Source organism: Lontra canadensis, unplaced genomic scaffold, assembly GCF_010015895.1.
Source record: "Lontra canadensis isolate GAN:19392208 unplaced genomic scaffold, GSC_riverotter_1.0 scaffold34, whole genome shotgun sequence".
NCBI classification, from domain to species: Eukaryota; Metazoa; Chordata; class Mammalia; order Carnivora; family Mustelidae; genus Lontra; species Lontra canadensis.
In genome coordinates, this window is record NW_022631028.1 from 9,444,482 (window position 1) to 9,456,959 (window position 12,478).

The 12,478-nt window shown below is 48.8% G+C and overlaps 1 long non-coding RNA gene across 1 annotated transcript in view; it reads right to left on the minus strand.

Moving 5' to 3' along the window:
• The window catches only part of LOC116873601, a 102,250-nt gene extending 96,664 nt beyond the window's left edge, over nt 1-5,586 (minus strand). The window contains exons 1-2 of the long non-coding RNA XR_004383856.1: nt 5,482-5,586; nt 158-363 (exon numbers count right to left, since the gene is read on the minus strand). This is a non-coding gene — a long non-coding RNA (uncharacterized LOC116873601). The remainder of the gene's footprint in view (nt 1-157; nt 364-5,481) is intronic.
• Between the last annotated feature and the right edge of the window lie 6,892 nt (nt 5,587-12,478).

The following is a 12,478-nucleotide window of genomic DNA, read 5'->3' on the forward strand; positions in this document are numbered from 1 at the left end:
CAAGAATCCAGAAGCCAGTGGCTAGGGATGGAAGGGGGGTTCCTGCTGAAGGGAAAGTAGGAGAAGGTCAAGCAAGAGTGGTTCTCTGATGCTGGGGAATGGTGCATTGATGAGAAGCTCCCCACATCCCACTCTGCCCACAAACACACAAACGCACCTCAAAAAAGTCTCAAACGGAGTCATTTGGAGCTCACCGTGCAGGCAGGAGAACCAGTGTTGGCTGAGAGAAGACAAACGTGTTTCTTTTCTCCAGTTCCTTTTCCCTGTCCCAGCACACAGACCCCAGGGAGTATCTGTCACAGAGTCTCCCGGGTGAAGGCTGTCCCAGGGCCGGCCACCGTGTCAGTGATGCTCCCGAGTTGCCTGATGAGAGAGGAGGGGGAGGAGGTGAAGGGATCCTTTGGGCAGAGCAAGCTCTCTTTCCCCTTCAGACTCCCTCAGGCTGAGTCAAACCGGGGCAGGGCAGCAGGGAGGAAAGGAGACTAGAAATTTAAGCTGGACCTTTCCAAAGAGAGCAGACGCCTATGGGATCCATCCAGGGTGTCATTAAGGGACATGGGAAGAAGTCAGATGAGTTGAAGAAAAATTGTCAAATTCATGTTTGTGCTTTATCATCTTCGGACTCGTCAGGACACGGAGTACTGGACCTTTCGTCAATTTTGCAATTTGGCCCCCACCCAAATGCTGTCAGGGGCCCTGGGACTCACGGGGAGAGAGGTTCCTTCATCTCCTCTGAAAACATCAACACCTTCCTCTCCAGAGCCGGATCTCCAGATCCAATGGAGATCCCCAGAGATGGAAACACTGTTAGAACTGCCTGGCTGAATGGCCCTTCCCTACCCGGGCCCCAGCCATCCCCCTGCGAGGGAAGCAGCTGGCTGGAGTCTGCCCTGACCACGGTGATCAGGGCCTTCCAGAGAAGATGGAGGAATGAAGGAGTCCACACTCCAAGAGACAATCCCAACTCCATGAGTTGAGGTCACTTAGTTGCACAGGCACAGAAAGAAGTTCAGGGAAGTACATTTTTCCAGAGACAACCCTCCAGTGGGGGCTGGGAGGGGTGTAGTCAGTCTCCCCTCCCTCTTGTGGGACGATGCAAAGCAACATTCCTTGTCTACAGTTCCCCTGCGCTGTACCCAGTGGGTCACGAGAAAATAAAGCACATTCTCAACTCCTCTCCCTTCCCTATCGCATTCCCCCTCCTTCCTGCTTCCTGGATCACTTCTCAAATAAACTATCACGCCCTCATCTCAGGACCAGTTTTTGGAGGGACCCCAACTAAGACGGTCATCCTCCCTCTAGCTGGACCAAAAAAAAAAAAAAAAAAAAATCAGGCTTCCTTCAAGGGTTTCCCAACTCCCCCCGCCAAACACACACACACACACCTGCATGGCTTCAGGGCTGAGAAAATGCAAGTCATGGGAAAAAAGCCAAGGAGTGGGGGTGGAGAAGAATCATGGCAGGTGAGGAACATCATTTGGAAATTATAAAATTAAGTAGCTTTAAAAAGAGCAGAAACCTGCTTGGGAAATCACCGAAAGAGCACACATTGAAATATGTGCTCAAGACAGTGGAGAATCTGTCAACTGACAAGAGACAGCTTTGGGAAGAAAGCGAACCAGAGCGGAGTGTCAGGCAGACAGATTGGTCCAATTAAGGACGGAGAGGCTAGGGAGGCGGAGTGAGTTATCGCGTGCCCCGTGGGGGGTCTAGGAAAGCTATTCCCAGCAGGATAGATGGGCCCTGAGAGGAGGCCTGGCGAGAGTCTCTGAAGTGTCCCTGTGCTCTGCCCCCAGCGTCGGGAAACCCGGGGTTGAGCAGGGATGAGAGGCTGTGTCTCTACGGCCTTGGAAGCTGGACTGCTGATCGCTCCTGATTCTCCGGAATAAAAGGGGGAGAGGGCGGGGACTCTGCTGGAAGCCTCCCCTTGGAGATGCGTTCATTCAGCAAGTGTTCACGGGGTTGGCTGTCTACAGTCAGTACTGCAGCATGTTAGGGACGGCACTCCTGCCCCAGGAGCACCGTGGTCCTTCCTAAGAAGCTAGCATCAAATACATCCGCTAACACCTGCTACATGGTGGGGGCTAGTCATCCTTATTTAATCCTTACAGCCACCTCTGAGGTAGGAACAACATGATCGTTGTGTCAGAGACGAGGAAACAGAGACACAGAAAGGGTAGGAAAATGGGGTGACAACACTGGTAAGGAGTGGGACCAGAACTCAAACCCAGACAGTCTAGCTCAAAAGTCAGCACTCTGACCCACCACAATTTATTCTCTCTTCTACTTAAAGATCTGACAAGTCCTGCAGGCAGGACCAGCTACAGAATGAGCAGGACCCAGAGCAAAGTGAGAATGCACAGCCCTGGCTGGTGGTGGGGGAGTGGATCTCCTCTCCCCATGGTGCTCCAACCCAGAGCAGATGGGTGACCCCTGAGGAATTACAACCTCCTTGGTACCTGGGTCAGAATTCGGTGACAGGCCCCCACTGAGAGGCCTGCTAACTGTGCAGGGGTTCTACCAGCCCAGCCCTGGGAAGGCTGCCTCCTTGCCCAGCCCTGTGACGCCAGGGGCAGTCACTGACTCTAGCCCTCCCTTCCCATGGGCCCAGGCCCGCCAGGACAGGGAGGGTAGCAGCAGAATAGGGCCTCCCTCCCAGGACTCTGCCAATGCAAGCCAGTTGCTCTCCTGAGCACCATGATCTGGGTACCGTGGGGACCCAGTTTCTGGGCAGGGCAGAGAAGCCGGCAGCCAAGAGCTTACCCTAAGGAAGCAGGAGAGGGGCACTCTTGTGAGCTGAGACACCAAGCCGCTGGCACATGCTCTCTTGTCCCTTCAAGTTTCACTTACAAAGCACATCGTCAAACACAAAATTATTAAGAATTTCAAGACATGAAACCCTAAGTGTAGGGTCCTTCTTAACAAGCGGCCCAGTGTGGCTGCTTGGGCAATAGCCATGGGGCTGGCCCTACCTGCCATCGTGAAAAATGGAAAACAGTTGGACTTTACTCTACACAGTTCTCCATACTCACTTCAGCACGGAACCCCTTTTGGGCTTAACAGCCCATGGTGCTAGTGTCCCAGGGACCTCCCTCTTAGAAATGTTATATCAGCTCGTTCAAACCTCGTAATAGTCACGTGACTCACAGAGAAACATCACCACGTTTCCCAGAAGGAGAAACTGAGGCATAGAAAGGAAAGTGTTTTGCTTGAAATATGATAGGTATTGGTAGAGCTGGCAGGTATTATGGTGAGTAAGGGGCAGCACTGACTCTCAGACCCCAACATCCAGCCTCCGGATCCTGTGCTCTATCCCTGCAATGCACCAAACTTCCCAACCCTCCAAGATGCTTTACACATCCTTGTTTGTCACTCAGGGGAAGGCCGTGACACTGGCAGATAGCCAACCCGAAGCCAGTATTTATTAGGAAATCTCCAGACGTGCCAGGAAATTACAGACCAGCAAATTAGTTTAGTCATTTCACTAGTTTAAGGAGCTCTTTGCAAGCTCTGAAAAAAAAGCACTTTCAAACACAGGTTGTTGGAAAGAGTGTTTTTAGTGCCTTGAAGATGCCATGTTATCTTGAGCATCCAAAGGCCTCCTTGAGGAAGACAATTCCCATGAGGCTAAGAAGAAACTTTAGTGATGCTTAAAAATACCACCAGAGCCTTTGAGATGGTCCCCAATGACCCCAGCCTTCCAGTATTCACAACTTTGTGTGCCCTCTCCCACAGTGCATACAGCTGAACTGTATAATCAACAGAATGTTGCAGAAATGATGTTCATGGTTTCGAAGATGAGGTCAAATGAATGTTGCTTCCATCTTCCTCCTTCTTGGATCACCCACTCTAGGGGAAGCTGGGGGCTGTATCCTAAGGACACTCAAGCAACTCTGTGCAGAGGTTCATGTAGCCAGGAGCTAAAGTCTTCCTCCAACAGCCATGTGAGTACACCATCTTGTAAGAGGCTCCTCTAGCCCCACTCAAGCCTTCAGATGACGGCAGCCTGGGGCCAGGGTTCTCACTTCTGCTTCATGAGCAGAAGCACCCAGCAAAGCTGTTCCTGCATCCCTCATCCCCAGAAGCCACTAGATAATAAATCTCTGCTTGCTTTAAGCCAGGAAGTTTGGATTTATCACACAGAGATAGGTAACTAATACACTTCATTAAAAAGATCATGAGAAACCAGCTGGTCTGAAGTAGAAGGGGAATGGTCTAAACACAGTCACATCCTTCAGGTCATTGTGTTCTCTTGTTGCTGCCACTGTCACTTTAAGAAAGCCCCAAGGGACAAAGGAGTCAGCAATTTTGGGGGAGAAGGGGAGGTCTGGAAGAGGACCTCAGGTCATTATCTGAGGCTTTTATATAAGGTTGCTAAGGTGGCACATAGCATTTTGTGGGGCAGTATGAGACCACACACCAGAGGGAGAAGCAGGATACGCTCTAGTTATGTATCTTACAGCTATAAATTATTATCCAAACAAAACCCCTAGCTAGTGATTGAGCACTCTGCATGCTAGGCCCTTTAGTTTTGCTTTTGGTTCTTTAGCTAAATTAACACTCACAAAAACGCAGTGACACGGCACCTTGGTCATAACACATCCACTGCGAGTGACAAAACCCAACTCAAACTGGCTTAAGCCAGAATGGGCACTGATGGCCTCATTAACTGGGAAGTGCAAGGGATGTTCCAGGCTTCATGAATTGTGGCATCCAGAGTGTGAAAGTTCTTCCTTTCTCTCTCTTATTCTCTTCCCTCACTTATTCTCTCTCTCTTTCTCTCCCTCCCCTACTCATTTCCCTGGGCAAGCCTATGCTCTTATAGCTCATTATTTTATCTTATTTTATTTGGAGGGGTATGTAAAAATAGAGAGAGGCAGGGCTGGAGAGAGAGGGGGAGAGAGAGAGAGAATCTTAAGCAGGCTCCACACCCAGTGCAGAACTCAGATGTGGGGCTTGATCTCACAACCCTGAAATCATGACCTGAGCCAAAACCTAGAGTTGGATGCTTACCCAACTGAGCCACCCAGGCACCTCATCTTATAGCTTATAATCTAAAACCAAGAGAGACCCTCTGCTCCCAACAGCCCCAGATCAGATCCCATGGTAGGTCTCTAATAGGCCCTACTTGGGCTACACCCTTATACCAAAGCCTGGGGACAGGGAGATGGGGCACCCTGATTGGATGGGTATGCATCATGTGTCCAATGGGTAGATGAGGCACAGTGATTACCAGTGCCACCAGAACCACATGCAATGTTAATTTCCTAATTAACATGAAAAAGGGATGATAGGCAGACAAAAACAACACATTTATTACTATTATTATCCTTGTTTTACAGAAGAGCAAACAGTCTCCATAAAGATGTAAACCTGTCCAGGGTCTCATAGCTGATAAACAGCAAAGCCAGATCTGGCTGACTCCAGGTCCAAAGTTCTTAGCTGTCCACCTTCCTCATCGGATAGGGTCCTCTGACTCACCAGGAGGTCTGCAGGCAGAATAATCACCCTTTGGGGAAGGCAGACCAGTTATTTGACTCCAGTCCAAGCCCTGGGACACTAATGTTGTGTCTGGCCCAATCTGCTTCTTCCCGGCTTACCGAGATCACCTAAGACTAGAGAAGGCTCACCCAAAGAACCTGTCCCGAGCTTGACTACACCAGCAGCCAAAGCAATTATGACATCTCTGCCTCCAGGTGAAACTCTTCAATAACAGCACCTTGTTTTTGGAGCTAAGACCCAAACTCTCACCTCAGATAAGAGCTCTGAACATCTGACCACTGCTGACCCCTGGCTCATTTATTCCACTCTCTGTCCCAGCCACACTATTCTTGTCAAATTTTGAGAAAGTGACACAGAATGCTTTCTCTCACTTGCTTCCTCTCACCCCAGGACATTTGCATATTCCGTTCTCTCTACTGGCATTTGCATTCCTTTGTCTCTGCCTAGAGAATTCATCCTTCCAATCAGCTCCTCAAGGAAGCCTCCACACCTCCATGGTCAGGGTCACTCCATCCACTTAGATCCCCATGGAAATTCAGAACTTTCATTGAAGCTATGAGAATACATTCATTTGTGATCTATGGTGAAAATCTGCCTCTCACAGTAGACTGTAAACACATCAGAGCAGGGATAATGTCCTTTTTTCTATTTACTATAGATAGCACTTAGCCCAGGGCTTGATGTAAATAGACCCTCAAAAAATAATCATTAAATAAGTGGTAGGAAGAAAGGAAGGAAGGGAGGGAGGGAGAGAGGGAAGGAGGGAGGAAGGGAAGGAGGAAGGGAAGGAAGATGGGAAGGAAGAAAGAGAAGGAGGGAGGAAGGGAGGAAGGAAAAGAGGGAGGAAAGTAAGGAGGAAGGGAGGGAGGGAGGAGGACAGGGAGGGACTTGCCATGCCTCAAATTAGAGCTCACAGAGTAAATCACAAGTATTTCCAAGATGTTGATTAAACTCTTAAACTAGGATGAACATGAAGAACATGAAACTATTGCAAGCATTAGAGGATTTATTGGCTGAGCCTGGCTGCTTTTCAGTATTATTCCCTTCGTTCACATTTCATTGAAACCACAGGGTGAACATTGTCGGGGGAGGGGGCAAGTGGATGAAAAGGAACAAGAAGGATGGAAAGAAGGAAAGAGAGAGGGGAAAACAGAAGCAGGAAAAGTAAATAGGGGGAAGGAAAGAGAGAAGAAGGATGGAGGTGAGAGGGGAGGAAGTGAGGAAGAGATAAAGCTGTAAGAGGAGGTGGGAGGGAGAAGGAGAAAGGGAGAGGAAGGAGGAGGGCAAAGAGAAAGAACAGGAAGAGGTAAGTAGAGTGAGTCAGAGGGAGGCAAGAAAGGAGGGAGGAGGGGGAAACCCATCTAAGCCTGAGAATTCCAAATGAGCAGGGCTAGGAAATGATGCTGGGTGGTTCTGGCAAGCCCTGAGCTGTAACACGCAAGCCCCGCCCTCCAGGAGATGTCATGCTATGGGTCCACGCCAACAGCGAGCCCTCTGACTGGAGGCTGGACAGAAAACGTGATCCACACAACTGAAGCCTTTAGGTAGGAAGCATACTCAGAAGAAAAAAAAAAAAAAAGGAAACCAAGATCACAGCTGATATGGGGAGGAAGGAGGAAAAACAAAGAATGTGTCACTACCTCCCTCTGCCATGGGTGACCCATGGAGTCCCCTCATTGCCTCGGAGACTTCTGGACCTCTGTTTTCCCTTCAGGTTGTGGTGACAGGATGAAGGGATGTTTATTGCTAACACAGCAAAACCTGGTCCAGAGGCCAGGAATCTCGCTAGCATGACTAATTCGTGTTCTGAACAAATGAACACGAGTTTGTACCGGTGGAGTGGTTGTTGCACACAGCAGGGTGGTGGGGCCAGAGGGAGGGGAATCTGGAATCAGGCACTGGCTGTCAGCAAGTCACTGGAGGCACAGACACTGGACACGGAGGGATCCCTGCAAACGCCCCGTCTCCCTGCGTAGGCTCTGGGAGCTTCTCCTATGAACGATAATAAGCACGTGTGTTGCCTCTGGGCAGTGGGAGAGGGCCTGCCTTTGGCACAGCATCTGTGCACTTCAGGTACTGTTTTTGAGCAAGGATGGATGTGCAAAAAGGTAAGACTACAAGTTGAAACAATGAGCAGGCTGACTGTGAAAAGGGGAGGATTCCTAAGGTGGGAGCATCTTGGTGAGTGAAATGTCCAGTGAAATGCCTGAGAAAATCAAGTAAACTTCCTCCACCAATCCCACCCCGAGGCCCCATGTCTTGGCAGTTGCCCCTCTTGGGACAGCTCGTTCAGCACTGGAATTCATGCAACTCTTTCTGACAAGAAAGAAAGAAAGAAAGAAAGAAAGAAAGAAAGAAAGAAAGAAAGAAAGAAAGAAAGAGAGAGGAAGAAAGAAAGGGGGGAGGCAGAGAGAGGGAGAGAGGGAGGGAGGGAGGAAGAAAGGAGGGAGAGAATTTGCTGGCTCAGGTAACTGAAAAATCCAGGGATTAAGTGTCTTCAGGCAAGGCTGGATCCAGGAGTTCAAGAATTGTCATTAGAACTGTTTTTCTCCCTGTCCCTGATTTGCTTTCCTCAGTGCAGGCAGGCTGTCTCTATGTGAAAGCCACCCCTGCCTAAAGAGTGCGTCTCCTCCCCAATAGTTTCCAAAAAATCTCAGCCCTGAGTCTTATTGATGGGGTTTGGGACAGGTGCCACCGGTGGAACCAACGAAAAGGGTTCAGCCCGCCCCAGACTGGGATGCTATTAGCCAAATGCTGATAAATGGTTCTTGTGCAGACAAAAACAACAGATGTGACCACAGAACTGTGTTGATGACTGAAAAATGAGAACGCCCCTCCCCCAAGAATTTAAATACAAATGCTGGTTGCTAGGGAGGGATGCAGAAGACAGCCCACACATAGGTTATTTTCTAGGACAGAGAGAGCGGAGTGGGAAAGGTCCCTCCTGGCTGCTCTTGGGGAGTTTATTGGACAAATCCATTCCAGTGTTTCCAGAATTACCAGACCTGGAAGGAGGCAAGTCAAGACTTCACTAGAACACTATTCATTCATGCTTTGAATTCATCACGCTCACCTCCTCTTTATCCCTCGACTCTGTCATCTGGCTTCTTCCTGTCTCTCTCAGGGGAGCTGTCCTTGTGAGAGTTGCCAATGACTTTTCTTTTGTTCAGTCCTGTGGACAATGTCGTTCCTTTCCTTCAGTCATTTCTCAGATCACTGGGTACCACTGACTGCCTCCCTCTTTGAAAACTGCTTTCTCCATGGCTCTCTGCCCCTCTGTTGTGCTCATTCTCCCACTGCCAGCCCATGCAATTCCGCTGGCTTCAGTTTCCATCTCTCCCTCGGTCCCCAGGCCAGATTCACAGCTCAGACCACTCTGCTGAGTTTTGGTTTTGTGAATTCAAGTGCCTCCTGGAACCTTCACTCAGGCAATCACCCTGGAGTCTTGGACTCATCATGCCCAAAATACTGAACTCCTCACAGTGCCCTCCCCGCCCCAAGGCTACTTCTTCCCTAGGGTTTCTTGGCTTGGGGCCCAGTACTGCCAGCCTCGCACTTGCCTAACCCAGAGACCGAGAATTGGCCCAGCCTCTCTCTTACCCCCACATCCATTTCATCATTTGGGCCTCCTTGGAAATACCCCTATTTCTCACCGTCCCCACTGTGGCTCTGGCCTCCATCATCTCATGTCTGGATTTCTGCCAACCATGCCCCAGCGAGCCTCCCACCTCATTCCACTCCAATCCATCACCCACTCTGCAGACATGCCCTTCTAAACACAAATTTTGTTGGGTTGCTTCCTACTGATTTTAACGGATAAGTCAGACTCCTTGGGGTGGCCCTGAAGGCCTGGTTACAACCCAGGCCCTGCTTGCCCCTCTAGCCTCACTCACCCCTAGCCATTCTTTTCTCAAACTCTACACACCTGCCACACCGAATGATTGTCTCCAATTCGCATAGACTGTTCCCTCTGCCTGGAGTGCCCTTCCTCTTGCCTCTTCACTCAGCTTCCTCTTGCCTCTTCACTCAGCTTCCTCTTGTTCATCCTCTAGTTCTCCTCTTACAACCATCACTCCCCCCCAGCACAATTTTTCTGCCCACTCCAAGACTTAGTTAAACGCCTCTTCCATGTGTCAAACATGAATGAATGAATTAATGAATCAATCAATCAATCAATCAGCTCTCTAGAGAAGATGATGGAGGTATTCAAGGTCTTTTTTTTTTTTTTTTAAGATTTTCTTTATCCATTTGACAGAGAGAGACAGAGAGCACAACCATGGGGAGAAGGGGGCAGAGGGATAGGGAGAAGCAGGCTCCCCACGCAGCAGGGAGCCCGATGCAGGGCTCCATTCCAGGATGACCCAAGCTGAAACCAGACACCCAACTTGACCAAGCCACCCAGGTGCCCCTAGTATTCAAGTTCTCCATGACAAGGAAAGGTCACAAGAGGATAAAGGAAATCTATGAGTCTATTTTTAGCCAATAAATACTTTCTTTTTGACACGTATTTTCCAAACAAAAATGTGCTAAGTTCTTACCCTGAGTCAGCTGCAGCTGTGCTGGACACTAAGGCCTATTAGCAAACAAGACAGACAAATATCTTGCCCTTTAGGAAATTATAATCTGGCAGAAAAGATAGAAACTAAATAAACAATTCAGCAAAACTTAACAGGAACTAGGCCTAACCCCCTTGTAGCAGAGTGAATTCTCCAAAGTTGGACACACTAATATATACACACAATTCAGTACGCTCTCTCATGACCTAACTGACACTCCTCCATTGATATATGGGGTCCACCACCCTTCCTCTTCAAACCAGGTGGATTTTGTAAAAGCTTTGGCCAACAGAACGTTAGGCAAGTAATACAGTGTGACTTTCAGTCTATAAAAAGTAACACACTTTCCACCAATTCATTAATCTATGGATCTCTCCCCACTCCCTCATCTCCCTCTCTCAACTCTTCCTTTGGAACCCAGCCTGCCATGTTTGTTAGGAAGCCCAGACCACATGGAGAGACCCCACATGGACATTCCAGCCAACAGCAGGTCTCAGCCGACAGACAGCAAGAACCTCTGCTCATGTGAATGAACAGGACTTCAGATGAACGCAGTCTCAAGCCTTTGGCGCTTCCAGCTGAGTGCCTAGACACCGTGGAGCAGAAAGAAGCCATCCTCATTGTGCTCTATCAAATTCCCAATCCACAGACTAGGAGCATAATGAGGGATTGCTTTATGCCACTAGGTTTCAGAGTAATTTTTTCTGCAGCCATGGCAACTATATTACTTGCAGTAAAGAATACTGGGCTAGAAATAAAGAGAGGGTAAAATACACCACCATTTCTATCTTTTAATAGTTATTGACTCTCACTGGCTGTGTGATCTTGGGCATGTCATTTTCCATCTCTGGGCTCTTGGTCTTCCCATGTATAAAGTCAGAAGATGGGGCTGGAGGATTTCTAACACCCTAGGAAGCTTGAAAACTCTACTAACGGAGATGCGTTTATGGGATGACCCAATCAAAACTATGTCAACTGATATGGCAAGAGGTGAACTCTTTAATTGAAATCCCTGATTTTGTTTAAAAATCTTTCTAGAGGGTGAACTCAACTCAAGCCATTAGAAAAACAAAAGGAGTCCTCTCATGTATAATTCATGAAAGAAGAGTGGGTATGACCCAGCAGGTCATTTGGAATAAAAATGCCATAAAAATAAAATATGTTATCCCTCCCCTTCTGCCTCCCTCATCCCTTACACTAGCTAATGGAGGGGAAAGAGTGAATTAAACTGGAGTTCAGGTCAAAGGTTTAGTTGATTCATTCCAGAATGGTCATTCCCTCCAGCCGCTCCCATAACAGACAGACACTGCAGATGTTGGGGCACGGTTTGTCCCCACCCCAGGCCCCTCGTCCTGAGCGATAAGACCTCTCCTCCTTCCCAGGGGAGATGACCTCACCTTCTAATGGACTGCCCAATTAGGAAGCCCACGAGATGGTTTAGAAGACACCCTGTCTGCTTCAAAAGCGTTGGGGAAATTCCCCAAGGGGCCAACCTGTTTCACAGAGCAAAGGGAAAAAAAGTAGACAGCCTGTAATTAGTATAATAACCTGCTCGGATTCCACCTGCCTGCGATTTCCCCAGCTTGTTCATCCATTCACGTATTCATTCACTCAGGCAACAAATATTTACAGAGCAGCTGGGATGTGCAAGCCCCGGTGATACCACAGGTCCCCCAGAAGGAGCTAACGATTTGTGTGCAAGCGATTGATTAAGGAACCGCTCCCAGGGGGCATCTGGTGGGGAGATGGGGGAGGGTGGGACAGGGAAGAAGAAGATGCCAAGTGAAGGTTGATGTCAAGCAAGTCCAAGCCTTGGCCTGATCCTGCAGGGAACTCTGGAGTGAGAAGTACGCCTCAGAATTTGTTCCAGGTCAAACCCAAGGAGCTGTGCTTTCACACCTGTGCATCTGTTCTTGGTATGGGTTATTCCCCTAGGAACCAAAATCTAAGGGAACCTGGTGCTCTACACGTGCAGGTAAAGCGGCTCCAAGAGCCTGTGGACAGTCCTTCAGAAGAAGTCACAGGTGCAGGCCAGTAGAAAGGAAACACCACAGAAGCCAAGAGCAACATTTTCCACTCTGCCATCCCCAATACATCACAGCAATATCTCACCTCACAGTTGCAAAATGGCTATAGCAGCACCGAACTTCCCACCTGCTCTTAACAATATCCAAAGGCAAGAACAGGTGGGAAAGAAGCTCGTCCCCTACAGATGTGACTTGTCAGAGGAAGGTAGATTTCTCCTGGAAGCCTCCAACTTGGCATCATGTCCTATTTGCCAGAAGTGGGTCAGTGCACACTTTTAAACCAATCCTGCCAAGAGGACAGGATTACTGTCAATGGTTATCTGGATTGAGGAGGAGTCATTTTTCCTGAGCATCTTTCCCACCTGCTTGATAACTGATGGGTTTCTGTTAGCA